The following is a 12,523-nucleotide window of genomic DNA, read 5'->3' as shown; positions in this document are numbered from 1 at the left end:
AGATTGTAAACATCCCTTATTATAACTGCTGTCTCATCTATCAATTGAACTTTTATGAATATAACAAAAAACCGGATGTAAGGGCAACTTCTATTATTTAAACACCATTGCTCAGGATACCATATTTATGATAGTCAGTGATAGAGACTGTCTCATATTTCCAAGCATATGAATGTATGAAGATATGGTCTGGATATATCATGGAGTTCTAATCAACATTAAATAGGAAAAAGATTCTGATGCATAGGAAGCCACAGATGAGTCTTGAATTTATTATGTCAAGAGGGTACATGGCGACCGTCTTGCATAGGCATCAGAATCAAAACTGTATACAACTACACACAGGGGGTGGAATCTTCAGTGGTAAAATATGCAAAGACCAAATATTGCATTAAATCCTAAACATAGCATAAAATAGGAAGGTGATGCTGTTATATAAGAAACCACAGATGAATCCTGAAATTATTCAGTCAAGTTACCATCACTCACAAAAGAATCAATGTGGTGTAAATCTACCTGTAAAAGATGGAAATTTGGGTCATATAATTTATAAAAACAGAATGTAATATGGCGTTTTCCAGCAGTTGAGGAAGGAGTGCCCTGGGGAATTTTTATTTAATGAATTCAGATGTAAGGAGGATGAAGCACACAAGTCACACAGGGAGAACTTCCTGCATGGTTATCTTTCCAGGATTGTTCTAATTTTCAAAATGCAAATCTTCATTTATGTCAGTTGGTAGAATTCTTAGGATTGTTTTAATATCTGATCACCTTCTGTCACTAACTCAGAGAGCTGAAAAAAATTACCAGAATAGTACAGTACACTGGAAATCTCTGTTTCCAGTACACTGGAAATCTGGAGAAAATTGATGGAGCTTATGATTATTTGAATTTTTCTATATAGTTACATATTTTATATATTTTGATTATTATGTCAGGATCAGGCCTATTCACACAACTGCTATTATAAAATATTATAAAGAACACATTTTTGCATTGTTTTCTATTTATATTTGTGGAATTCTTGTGGAAAACCAATCCATAAATTAAAATAGATTCAGGTACACTCTATTATGAGGATTTCATTAAAGGAAAAGTATCCAAACTAATCTTGAAATATGAGTCTTCTTGCAGTCCAGGTTTTCTTCCATCTTTTAAGAAAGCAGTGGCATTTCTCCAAACTCAAAGAGGTTTAGATACAAAATTGATACTCAAATTTTTGTTTTGAAATTCTGGATCTCAAGCCCAGGACCCCATACATTCTAGATAATTCTCTACTACTGAGCTACATTCAAAAACCCTGTTTGAGAAAAAGTTGTAATAACTTACTGTCAGAATATTTTTCTGGAAAACAACTATTGACTTTCATGCAAGCCTCTCATATATGTAATAATTAAGATTTAATTTGTACATACTGAATCAGAATATCATCTAAAAAGTAAAGTCTTAAAGCTAAATTAGTTCATGGGCATATAGATGTGAAAGGTAAGATGCTAAGAAATTCCCAGTGACTCGAGAGGCTGAATCAAGAAGACCACAATTTTGAGGCCAGTCTCATCAATTAACGTGACCCTAAGTAACTTAGAGAGACCCTGTCTCAAAATTTTAATGAAAGAGCTGAGGACATAGCTCAGTCACATAGTGCCCCTGGGTTCAATCCCAGGTATGAAAAAGAAAAAAATTGCTAAGGAAATCTGACATGTGAAAGATTTGAGAATATAGGGTAAAACTTTTAAGAATTCAGAACTGAAGTAGATATTTGCTTAAAAGTTTAAATGCAGATTTTTAAAAAATTTTAACCTTTAATTGATGTAACGACTTGTATCTGGAGTACACTATTACAAATCTACACATTTAAATTGTTTTGTGATCACATTATGGTAATTAACATGTTTATTTTCTCAAATTGTATCATTTCTAAGTAATAAGGAGGCTCAGAACTCTTCCTCTCTACTGAGTTGTTTTTATACATAAAAATGTCATACATCCTTTTGCATATACTAGTTTGAATTATTAATTCAAATGATGCTTTAAAGAATAATGTTGGGGGCTGGGGATGTGGCTCAAGCGGTAGCGTGCTTGCCAGGCATGCGTGCGGCCCGGGTTCGATCCTCAGCACCACATACAAAGGAAGATGTTGTGCCCACCGATAACTAAAAAATAAATATTAAAATTCTCTCTCTCTACCTCTCTCTCTCTCTTTAAAAAAAAAAGAATAATGTTGTATCTGTGTATTTATAGTCGACATATAAACATTTATTTATAACATTTTAACGTGAAAATGTATAATGATTGTTGTGAAATTGCTTTCTCTTATGCCATATCTGGAAAATGGAGAGTTTGCTTTCACTGAATTTAATTGATTTTAAAAGTTGAGGTAGCCAAATACAGCCTTGTAAAACTCTTACAGCACATGCTACAATAACCTGTAAATCTATGCATCAGATGGAATTATATTCACGTTACTTCAAATAATGTAGTCATGGGAATATAAAATTTTTGGATAAAGCAGGGATGAGAAGAAGACATGAATTTTCAATGCTATTCGGAAATTAAGACCTCAGTTCATTGTTGCTTTAAAATGATTGGTAAGTCCTGAAAGAATGAACAAGGCTCGTTGTTGGAGAAAATGCCCATTTATTGAGGAACAGCTCTGCATATTTATAGAGCCAGGGGGTGGTTTGACAGTTATGACAGTTTAATGGTTGAAGGCTTTGACAGTTGACTTGGGGTGCTTTCTGATTGGTGGGTAAGGATCATGTGAGTCAGCATGGCTAGTCTGATTGTTGGGTAAGGAATATGTGAGCCAGCAGGGCTAGTCTGATTGGTGGGTAAGGATCACATGAGCCAGCAGGACTCACCATTGGACTGCTCTTCTCTGGGGATGGGGAAGTTAGTCTTTGGAGCAGGGGCCACTCCCAACAAGTCCTATTTTTATGAAGGTAAAATTCTACAATAGCAGCAAGAACAATGAGTCACCTTTCTCCAGAGCATAAACAAGAGTGAGAGGACATTTGTAACTATAAAACCTAACTGTGTAGAACAGACGAGGTTGCACACATCTGGAGTTATCCATCTGGGTCCAACATTTTTTGGTAGAGGATGTGTACCCAGGGGTGTGTGTCCACTGAACCACATTCTAAGTCACCCCCCCTTTTTAAATTAAGAGACAGGATCGTGCTAAGTTGCTTACGGCCCTGCTGCATTGCTGAGGCTGGCTTTGAAATCACGATCCTCCTGTCTCAGCCTCCCATGCTGCTGGGATTTCAGGGATGCACCACCATAACCAGCTTCTCTCCAAATTTTCTATCACACACTAATGTATCCATACAACAAACCCATCAAATACATGTGACTTACTCACTGAAATATTACATGTAAATATTTTAAGTATTATTTATTTACATACATAGGTATGTAGCTATGTCTGGGTTAATATCTCATTTTTATTAGAAAGCATTCTGGTGAATAGGAGCCTTGAATAAAATCAAGCTAAAAGAAATTGTCACTCATGTCACTTCCCAGCCATGACTTTGCCACTCACACTTGTCTACCAAACAGGAGTCTAGAGGCTCAGGGACAAGATGAAGTCTCCCTTCCCTCACCATAGAGTGATCAAGGGGGCTCTTTAACTATGGCTCTTAGCCGTGCAATGGTACCTGAAAAACATGCAGTTTCAAAAGCAAAAACTATCACATTTTATAAAATGGAGAAAGCAAACATTCTCAAAAATACTGGACCTTCCACAGAGAGTGACATAAATCATAGGAAAACTAACCTGTGGCAGGCATGGGGGTGCATGCTTGTGATTTTAGCATTTGGGAGGCTGAGGCTAGAGGATCATAACTGCAAAGTTAGCCTCAGCAACTTAGCGAGGCCATAAAAATCTTTGCAAAACCTTCTCTTTAAATAAGATTTTAAAAAGGGCTGAGGATGTGGTTCAGTGGTTAAGCACCCAGGGTTCAATCCCTGGTACCAAAATAATAATACTTTGCTGTGTCATGTAGATATTACTATCATGTAGATATTACTCACAAGGGCTCCCATCATCTTCTGCATCCTAAGGTAAAAATGGAAAAAAGAGATGCAGAAGATGAGATTGGTCCTGTTGTATGAATCTTTATTCTTAGAAGAAATTAGGCAGCAAGCTCTACTTTGTGGCAAGTTCTATCTGGGAACCTCTGAAGAGCACTAGATGCAGCTTGCACCTCAGGGAGGGCACAGCCACCACCCACCAGGTGCCCTGCTGTGGCCAGAGGCTCTGTGAGATCTACAAGCTCCAGAAATATGGAGGAGGAAAATCTGGAGAAGGTTTAGGTGAATGAATAACAGCTATTCCTGAAAAACCTTGCTGAAAATCATCCATTGTTTCTGTAAATTGGAAGGTTTTAAATCCAGCTCAGGGTTCACACTTCTGGCTAGACCCTAAGAATATTTGAAAATGTGTTTTCAGAAGCCATAGAAGAAAAATTACTCTACTAATAACAAGAAACTACAAAGGAGCTTCACCACAAAGCTGTCAGGACTGGGAAATGCAAACATACCTGCAGGAAAATCTGTGTCCCTGAATTACTCAATAAAGACAGGAGTCAAGTCCAATTTGCTTAAAGGTGAAGAACATAACATGGTGCACATTTTTTTCACTGTAACTGCATTTGCATGAAAAGATGCCATTAAAAAAATAAGCATGAGCCTACAGACCTGAATGGGATGAGGCTCAACTTCCCTAAATAGTCTTCCTAACAAAATGCCTTTCAGACACATTCATTATTAGGGAAATGGGAAGGAGAATTTTTAAATGACCAATAAAAAGAGACCAGATGAATGGACACATATGTTCCTCCAACCCAGCTGTTGGAACTTGTATTCCTGGGTCTTGGGCAGCAAACCACCAGGCTCACTTGTCCTTTGGTGTGAAGGTAACCCAGACCACTGCCCTCATACTTGGGATTTGCTGGTGGGCAGACTATGGATAGCACACTGTGGATGGCACCATGCATTTTGAACCTGTGAGATTAAATGTGGGACAAGAAAGATTTCATGAGAAGTTCAACAGATGCTTGGGGTGTGGAAAGGTGACCCCCTTTATCCATCCGTGGGTGGGTGGGCACCTGGGCTTAGGGACTCTTAGCTGTTTTCAATGGTGATACGAAAAACACAGTCATGAAGAATAACTCTGCTGAGGATTTTATTTCCTCTGGATGTGGGATATCTGGATCCTTTGGTGGATCTATTTATGTTTCTTGAGAAGTCTCCACACTGATCTTTATTATTATTGTACTAGTTTACCTTCCCACAATAAATGAGTTTTTTTCCTCCACATCCTCACCGGCATTTAATTTTGCCTTTTTGTTACTAACTATTCAACTGGGAACCAGAGAATAGGTCACTGTCACAATGATTTGCCTTTTCTGGATAAATAATAACATTGAACATTTAAAAACTACCTGCTGGCTCTCCTGATCCTTCAACCCTGGGTCTATCAATTGGAAGAATTACTATTGCTAAGAATCCAACTCCATGCAAAGTCATCAATCATCCCCATCAAAATCCCACTGATATTTTTTTTTCACAAAACCAGAAAAAAATCCATCCTAATAGATATAGAAATCTTTCTTTCTTTTTTATTTAACAATTGAAAAAGAAGATTTATTTTTTTGCTAGCAAAGGAGACTGAGGTCTCCCATTCCAAAGGCTGTGATTCTGGTCATACAGATTTCTAAATTGTGCCAGAGGCATCATTTCTGAAAGTCAACATTTCTGGTAGATATCAATCTACAGAGTGTGGTAGTAGCTTCAAAATCAACGAATGGAATAGAGAATCCAGAGGCAAACCCTCACATAAATGGTCAAATTCTTTTTTGTCACGAATGCCAGACCATTCCAAGGGGAGAGGGCACCTCTTCCACCAAGCAGAGCTGAGAAACCTGAATATCCACATGCAGATAATGAAGTTAGGCCATCACTTCTAAAATTCAAAAAAAGCAACTTCCAGTTGACCAAGCACCTAAGTGTCCAGGCTAACCCTATTAGGCCCTTGCAAAAACATAGGAGGGAACTTAATAATGTTGGATTTGACCAACATTTATACATTTATGCATATCTATAGATGTAGGGACTCAGACAGATAAGGTGATAGTGGCCTCTTGGGGTTCCCTTGTCCACATCAATCAGAAATATAAAGTTCTTACTTTATCTTGGAGCATCTGGGAGGTGTTTCTCATTCACAGGTTTCAAAGTAATCATGTAAAAGAGCCCACTTGGGCTGGGGCTGGGACTCAAGTGGGAGCACACTAACCCAGCATGTGTGAGGTACTGGGTTTGATTCTCAGCACCACATAAAAATAAAATCAAGATATTGTGTCCACCTAAAACGAAAAAAATAAATATTTTAAAAAATTAAAAATAAAAAGAAATAAAAAAAAACCCCACTTCCTGTATTCCTTCAACACAGAGAGCACATGCACCAACCACTCCACTCCATGGTTCATTGTGACAAAGCTGGGCGGTGGCTCATGCAGGGTACTGATCCGTCATGCAATGATGAAGCATTGATGATTCTTCTGCCACATGCCTTTCAAAAAGGTAACACTTTGTTTTTCAGTGCAGATGAAAACCAAAGGACTGACAGTGGCATAGCCATTGGCCACCATCTTCTGAATACAATGACAAACAGGATCGTTTTACCACATGGTTCTTAAGGAGGAGACGACGCAGTCCAAACAGTACATGAGACCAAAGAAACCCAGGAGCAGCAGGATGGTCCTGGTGGCCTTCTGTTCTGTGGAGGCTTTTGGAGACAGGCTGGTGCTGTGGAGATGCTGGCACTGCCTCTTATGCCTGCACAGGAGGGTCACCATGTACCCACTGGAGAGGGCCATGAGCCCTATAAGGATGACATCCTGAAATGCACCCAGGATGATAAATAAATGCCTGAGGAAGTAGCTCCTGTGTAATATCGTGCAGGAGTCACTGAGGAACATTAGATGGGTGTCGTCCCGTTGGAGTCATTGACCACAGAGATGGAGAAGTGGGCACTGAAGGACATATAGAAGACCCACAGAAAGAGAAGGGACCTTATGCTGTCCTATGGGGACTTAGGCTTCAACTTTGCCAAGGGGGAGCTTCTGGGGCTGAGGGTGATGGCCTGCAGGACACTCAGAATGAAGGTGGCAGAAATGGACAGGCTCCTCATCAACCTGTACCAGTTAGTGACAGATTTGCACCTGTTGTCAACCCAAAGTCCCTGTTGAGGTGACAAAGTGTCTGCAGCTATGAACCCCATGGTGAGCAGCATCAGAAGGTGGGTCAGGGCCAAGAGACCAACGATCCAGTTCGTGCTCTTGAGCCTCTTGTTACAGAGAAACTTGATGATGTGGAACAGAAAGAGGAGGGTGTTGGCCATGATCCCAATTCCCACTTCAGAGTAAAAGGTGCTTCTTAGGTTAGTAACACCATTCAGCTCGGGGTGTTTTCCCATCTTTGGGGCCAAGGCTCATGGAGTACATTCCTTAGGAGAAAAGGAAGAAATTCATTATCATAAGTATTAAAATTCATCCATCTCAGCCAATACTGTTGCTATAAGGAAAATTTCTGGAGTCCCAATGTCCCTTTCTCTCACCAGTACGCAAATTTCCATTGCAGCCTGGAAGACATTCCACCTCTCTAATCCCTTCATTGCTCAAACATGCCTGGATTCTATTTGATGCAAATTACCAAACTTTCCTTTAGACATTAAAAAAAATGATCATATATCCTAGAAATCATTCCTTGGGATGACCTTGAGTTTTTCATGGGGATATCTTACTGCAAGGGAGATTTCTTGTTCTCTTTCTATCCATCCTTATCCAGGAATATGGCATGTAAAATAAACTCTACAATATTTTGGTAAATTAAAGTAATATATGTTTCATTGGAAAGAAGACCCTCCAAAGCAAAGAGAGTCAGTCTCTTGGAGGACCCAGATTCACATTAACTTTCTGTTGCCTTCATACTGGTTGGTTTAGGAACACAGGTGATTTTCTTACCACATTCTCCCAGAAAATATGAAGAATTGCACACTCTGAAGTCAGATGGCTTGAAAGGATCAATAAGATCTGTCATTTAAAGGGTGAGTATCTAGCCTCGAGAAGCCCAGGAGCCTGAGCTCCTGTCACCTGTAAACGGCAGCCAGACTCATCGTGTGAGTCCTGGAGATTGAGTAGCTGCAACAGGGTGAAGCACGCGTGCAAATCTGAGAAGTCTTCCTGCCACCAGTGGCCCCTGTGTAATGGCTCTGTTTTTCACAATTGACCCTCATCCATGTCACTTGGTAGACTTCACAGAGTTCTCTTAATATCGGATCACCTCCATCACCCACTCAGAGAGGCTGAAAAATTATCAGAATATTTGAGTCTGTTGGCAATCTCAGTCCAGAGACAGGTGATGGAATTTTAGGTCTATTTGAATCCCCCTCTACAGCTGCATAATTTTAATATTTTTCTTATCAGAAGTTAGCCATGTGAGCCAAGTCCATTTATGAAATATTAAGCAAGAACACACTTAGATTTTTTCCTAGTTCAATATGTGGAATCTCTGTGGTCCACAGAACCATAATTCAAACAGTTTCAGGTTCATGCATTTTAAGGTATTAATTAAGGATGAGGATCCAACCTAACCTTGAAGTCTGAGTCTTCTCAGGGTCCAGGTTTTCCTCCCTACTTCCAGAGAGCACGGGCATTTCTCTGGACTCAAGAGGCCCATGTATAAAATTGATACTGAATTTTTTTTTCTTGCAATGCTGAGGATCAAGCCCAGGACCCCACACATGGTAGATAAGTTCTCTACCACTGAGCCCCACCCCACCCCACCCTGTGTTCTAGAACACTTTGTATTGACTTACTGGAAGAGTATTTTCCTGGACAACATATGTATTTCCTTTCATCCAAGCTTCTCCCATATGCAATGACTAAGATTTAATGTGTTTTCACATTTGGAAACCACAATATCACCTGAAAAGCAAAGTCTTAAGGTTAAAGCAGCTCATGAGCTTATACCTGTGAATGGTAGATACTAAGGAATCTCCACCAGCTCATGAGGCTCAGATAGAAGGGTCCCGAATTCAAGGCCAGACTCAACAACTCAGTGAGTCCCTATACAACTGAGCAAGAACCTGCCTCTCAATAAAATATAAGAAGGGCTGAGAATGTAGATCAGAGTTTAAGCATCTCTAGGCTCAATCCCTGATACTAAAATAATAATAATAATAATAATAATAATAATAATAATAATAATAATAATTGTTTCAAAGGAGCATACCTTGGTTTTTCATGGCCCTGTAGTTAAACCTCCCCACATGGCCTTCTGAATACTAAGGTAAAGAGGGACAAATGAGATCAGGGAGGGGTACTGTCCTGCTTTATTTGGGTTTGGGACTGAGGGGAAATTGGGCAGCAAACTCCAATTTGTGCTATTATAGTTAAAGCTTTGTCCCAGGGTTTTATAAACTGACTTCCAGACCACTCACGTATATTCGAATCAAGCCTTTATTGAAGCACATCAGTGGCGGCTGACCAGAACATAAAGCTGTTCCCCTGATCAGCTCCAAACAATTGCAAGGGCACTCCTTATAAGCCTGAAAACCACAAAAGGGATGTTCAGGGGGTCTAGCCAATGCAAGCAAGCCAGGTTACAGAAGCGGGACAATGCAGTCAAGCAGAGGGAAGCCTAACCAATCACTGTTAGCCCAGTCACCCCAGTTACCGAAACAGAGCCCTGTTACCCTAGTTACAGAAACAATACCCCATCAGGTAGTTCCTTGTTCTTAAAGGTTTCTATAGCAAAAGGAAAAGAACATCTTGCTCCAGTCATGACTCTTCTACCTGGCATGGTTGTTTTACAGGATGAAGTCATAAAACAAAATGGAGTCACATTTGCTCCTACTATCACATTCCCCACTGGTTTTAGTAGGTTTGATGTCAATCTTGCACATCATTAGGCCTCAGTTTTTGTTTCATCCTTCTGTGTCTAAGGGACTACACTGGGCACGCAAGACCATAAGTCTGACTTCATCTACATTTCTTTTGTGTATATGGTTTAGGAGGGTTTTTAAGAGGCAGGGTCCTACAGTACTCCCAATCAGGTGAAGGACTAGGGGCCCAACTATGGCTGAAATGATGGTAGTCAACCAAGGGGACCATGAGAATAGGTTTTTGGAACCAACTGTCTGAATTTTAAATTTATATCTATTTGATATATATCCTGTGATAAGAGCTGCAGTTTCTAAAGCAGTAGATCTAGCTATTCCCAAACCAGCCAGGAGGGGAACAAAAATGGGGGCAGCCAGTCTATGTTGATAAATCAGTGGGGCCTGGCCTTTTAATAAGTCCAGGTGTTCTTTTCCCTTTACTTCATCAAAATAGTAAGTTACATAGTTCAGAGTTATTGACAGTTTGGAGATATAGGCAAAGAGTTTGAAGTGGGACCCGGGAAGCACAATTTTTGGTGAATGGGGAGTTGTCCCACTTATAAGTTGGGTTGTGGAAGCAAGTGTCTCTTTATGGGAGATCACCCAGGGTGATCTTGAGAGCAGTTTTTCAGGTTCATCTTCCTGAGCTAGACATATTGGCGAACATCTATGTTGACAGTAATTTTTTTCTCTAATATTAGGGACCTCCAACTGCCATAAGGGAAAAGGGCGATGACCGTTCTTGCTACTTCCAGCTGAAAGGGGGGCGATGTGCAGTGGGCAAGCAGTTTGGAGTCCCTTTTTAGAAACTGAGTGGGTCAAGGAGTCCATCGTAAAAATCTGGCTCAAGAAGAACAGGATGTAAATTCACCTGGGGTGGGCACTTCTATGAGAGAAACAAAAAGACATGAGTGCTGAAGTAATATTAATACAAAAGAGCAGTTGTAGCATCTGGAACCTGTTCATGAATATCATGAAAATGATAGAAATTAATAATTGTTTACCAGGAGGCAGAAGACCTGATAAATGTCCCCATAACAAGGCCTAGCAAAGCCTAATAAACCACTTTTTTAGGGAATATAAATCTTTAACATTGTCAGAATTATCAGGAATGTAGACACAACATTTAGTTAAATTAGTTAATGTCATCTGATTTTTGTAAAAATACCTTTTTGGCATGACCACTGTGTTCAATAAAGATCCTTTTTTACTTAGGATTAGATAATTATATTAATAAACACTGATTATATCTACCTGTGTAGGAGGTTAGGAAGATTTGTAGGCCTTAAACTGACTAAAAACTTCTGGCAATGTTTATTGGTAGTTATGAGGCATTTTTGTTTAAGAATTTCTCTCTGTTTTCTCCAGTCTTACTCATTTTGGGGGATGTTGACACTAGTGTACATTTTAAGTTACATTAAAATAACTGTTGTTTCTTTTTAAATGTCCAGGAATGGCTGTGCTTTGGTTTTAACTGTTTTTGCTAGGTGTTTAAGACCAAGCTGGTCAAACTGAACTTGTTCCTATCTATTGGTAAGAGTTAGCTGAGTTTCCTTGGAGGACATTCTTGGGGAACCTGTGAGCAGCATTTTACCTCTGTTAGTGTCATCTGCATTAGGATGGATCAAGGTCTTGCTGACCATATGGCTTCCCTTGGAAGCATCAGGCATGCCTCCTTTTTAAATGACCCTCCTGTTTTGCAGCATGTACACTCATTGGCTTTCTTTTTTCCACTGGTCTCATTAATCTCCCTTCAGGAGGTTATGTGGCCTGGAGTTGCAAAGCTTTTTTCCCTGTCCTGGGTTCAGGCTGACTTAGAGTGCAAGACCCAAATATTGGTTTCTTTGGTCCCTTTATTTTAAACTTAATATTTAAATTTTTCCTTAAACATCCACCAAGTCAGTTTTACCAGTTTTAAAGTAAGAATGCTGGGCTTTAACTTAATGTTTATAACTTTACAGTTAATTTTTACATAACACAATATCATTATTTTATTTATTAATTTACGTAATGCTGAAGATCTGCCTGAAGGCAGATGACACTTTATCATCTACTGTATGATCCAATCACTGTACACCAACAAGGCAGCTTGCAGACCCAGAGACCCCATTAGATTTGGCTATAAAAATTCTCTCTTGCCATGTCCTCCTCTCTTGCTCTCTCCTTTTTCTCTCACTTTCCGTGTCTCTCATTCATTGTTTTTTCTCTTTTTCCTCCTCTCTCTCTCTCTCTCTCTCTCTCTCTCTCTCTCTCTCTCTTGCACTTCTTCTTTTTTTTCTCTCTCTCTTGCATTTCTCTCTCTTTCTCTTAAAATTTCAGGATTCAAGCTGTGCATACCATGAAAGTTCACATGGAACAAAACAGAAAAACAGAGGCAGATCTGGAGGCCGGGGTTTAGGTCCATCGGCAGGGAAACCAAATGGACATGACGCTCAGGCAGAGTCTAAGCCCGACTCCTCCCTGCTGGGAACCTGAGTGATCAACCCTCATCCTCATGATTGGATAAATTAAAGGCATGCTTTTTTTTCCTGAAAGGAACAATAAAAATCTGTTTCCTTCCTAAGCAATTTATACAGA

The sequence above is a fragment of the Callospermophilus lateralis genome, assembly GCF_048772815.1.
Source record: "Callospermophilus lateralis isolate mCalLat2 chromosome 10 unlocalized genomic scaffold, mCalLat2.hap1 SUPER_10_unloc_2, whole genome shotgun sequence".
Lineage (NCBI taxonomy): Eukaryota > Metazoa > Chordata > Mammalia > Rodentia > Sciuridae > Callospermophilus > Callospermophilus lateralis.
This window is presented reverse-complemented; position numbering follows the sequence as displayed.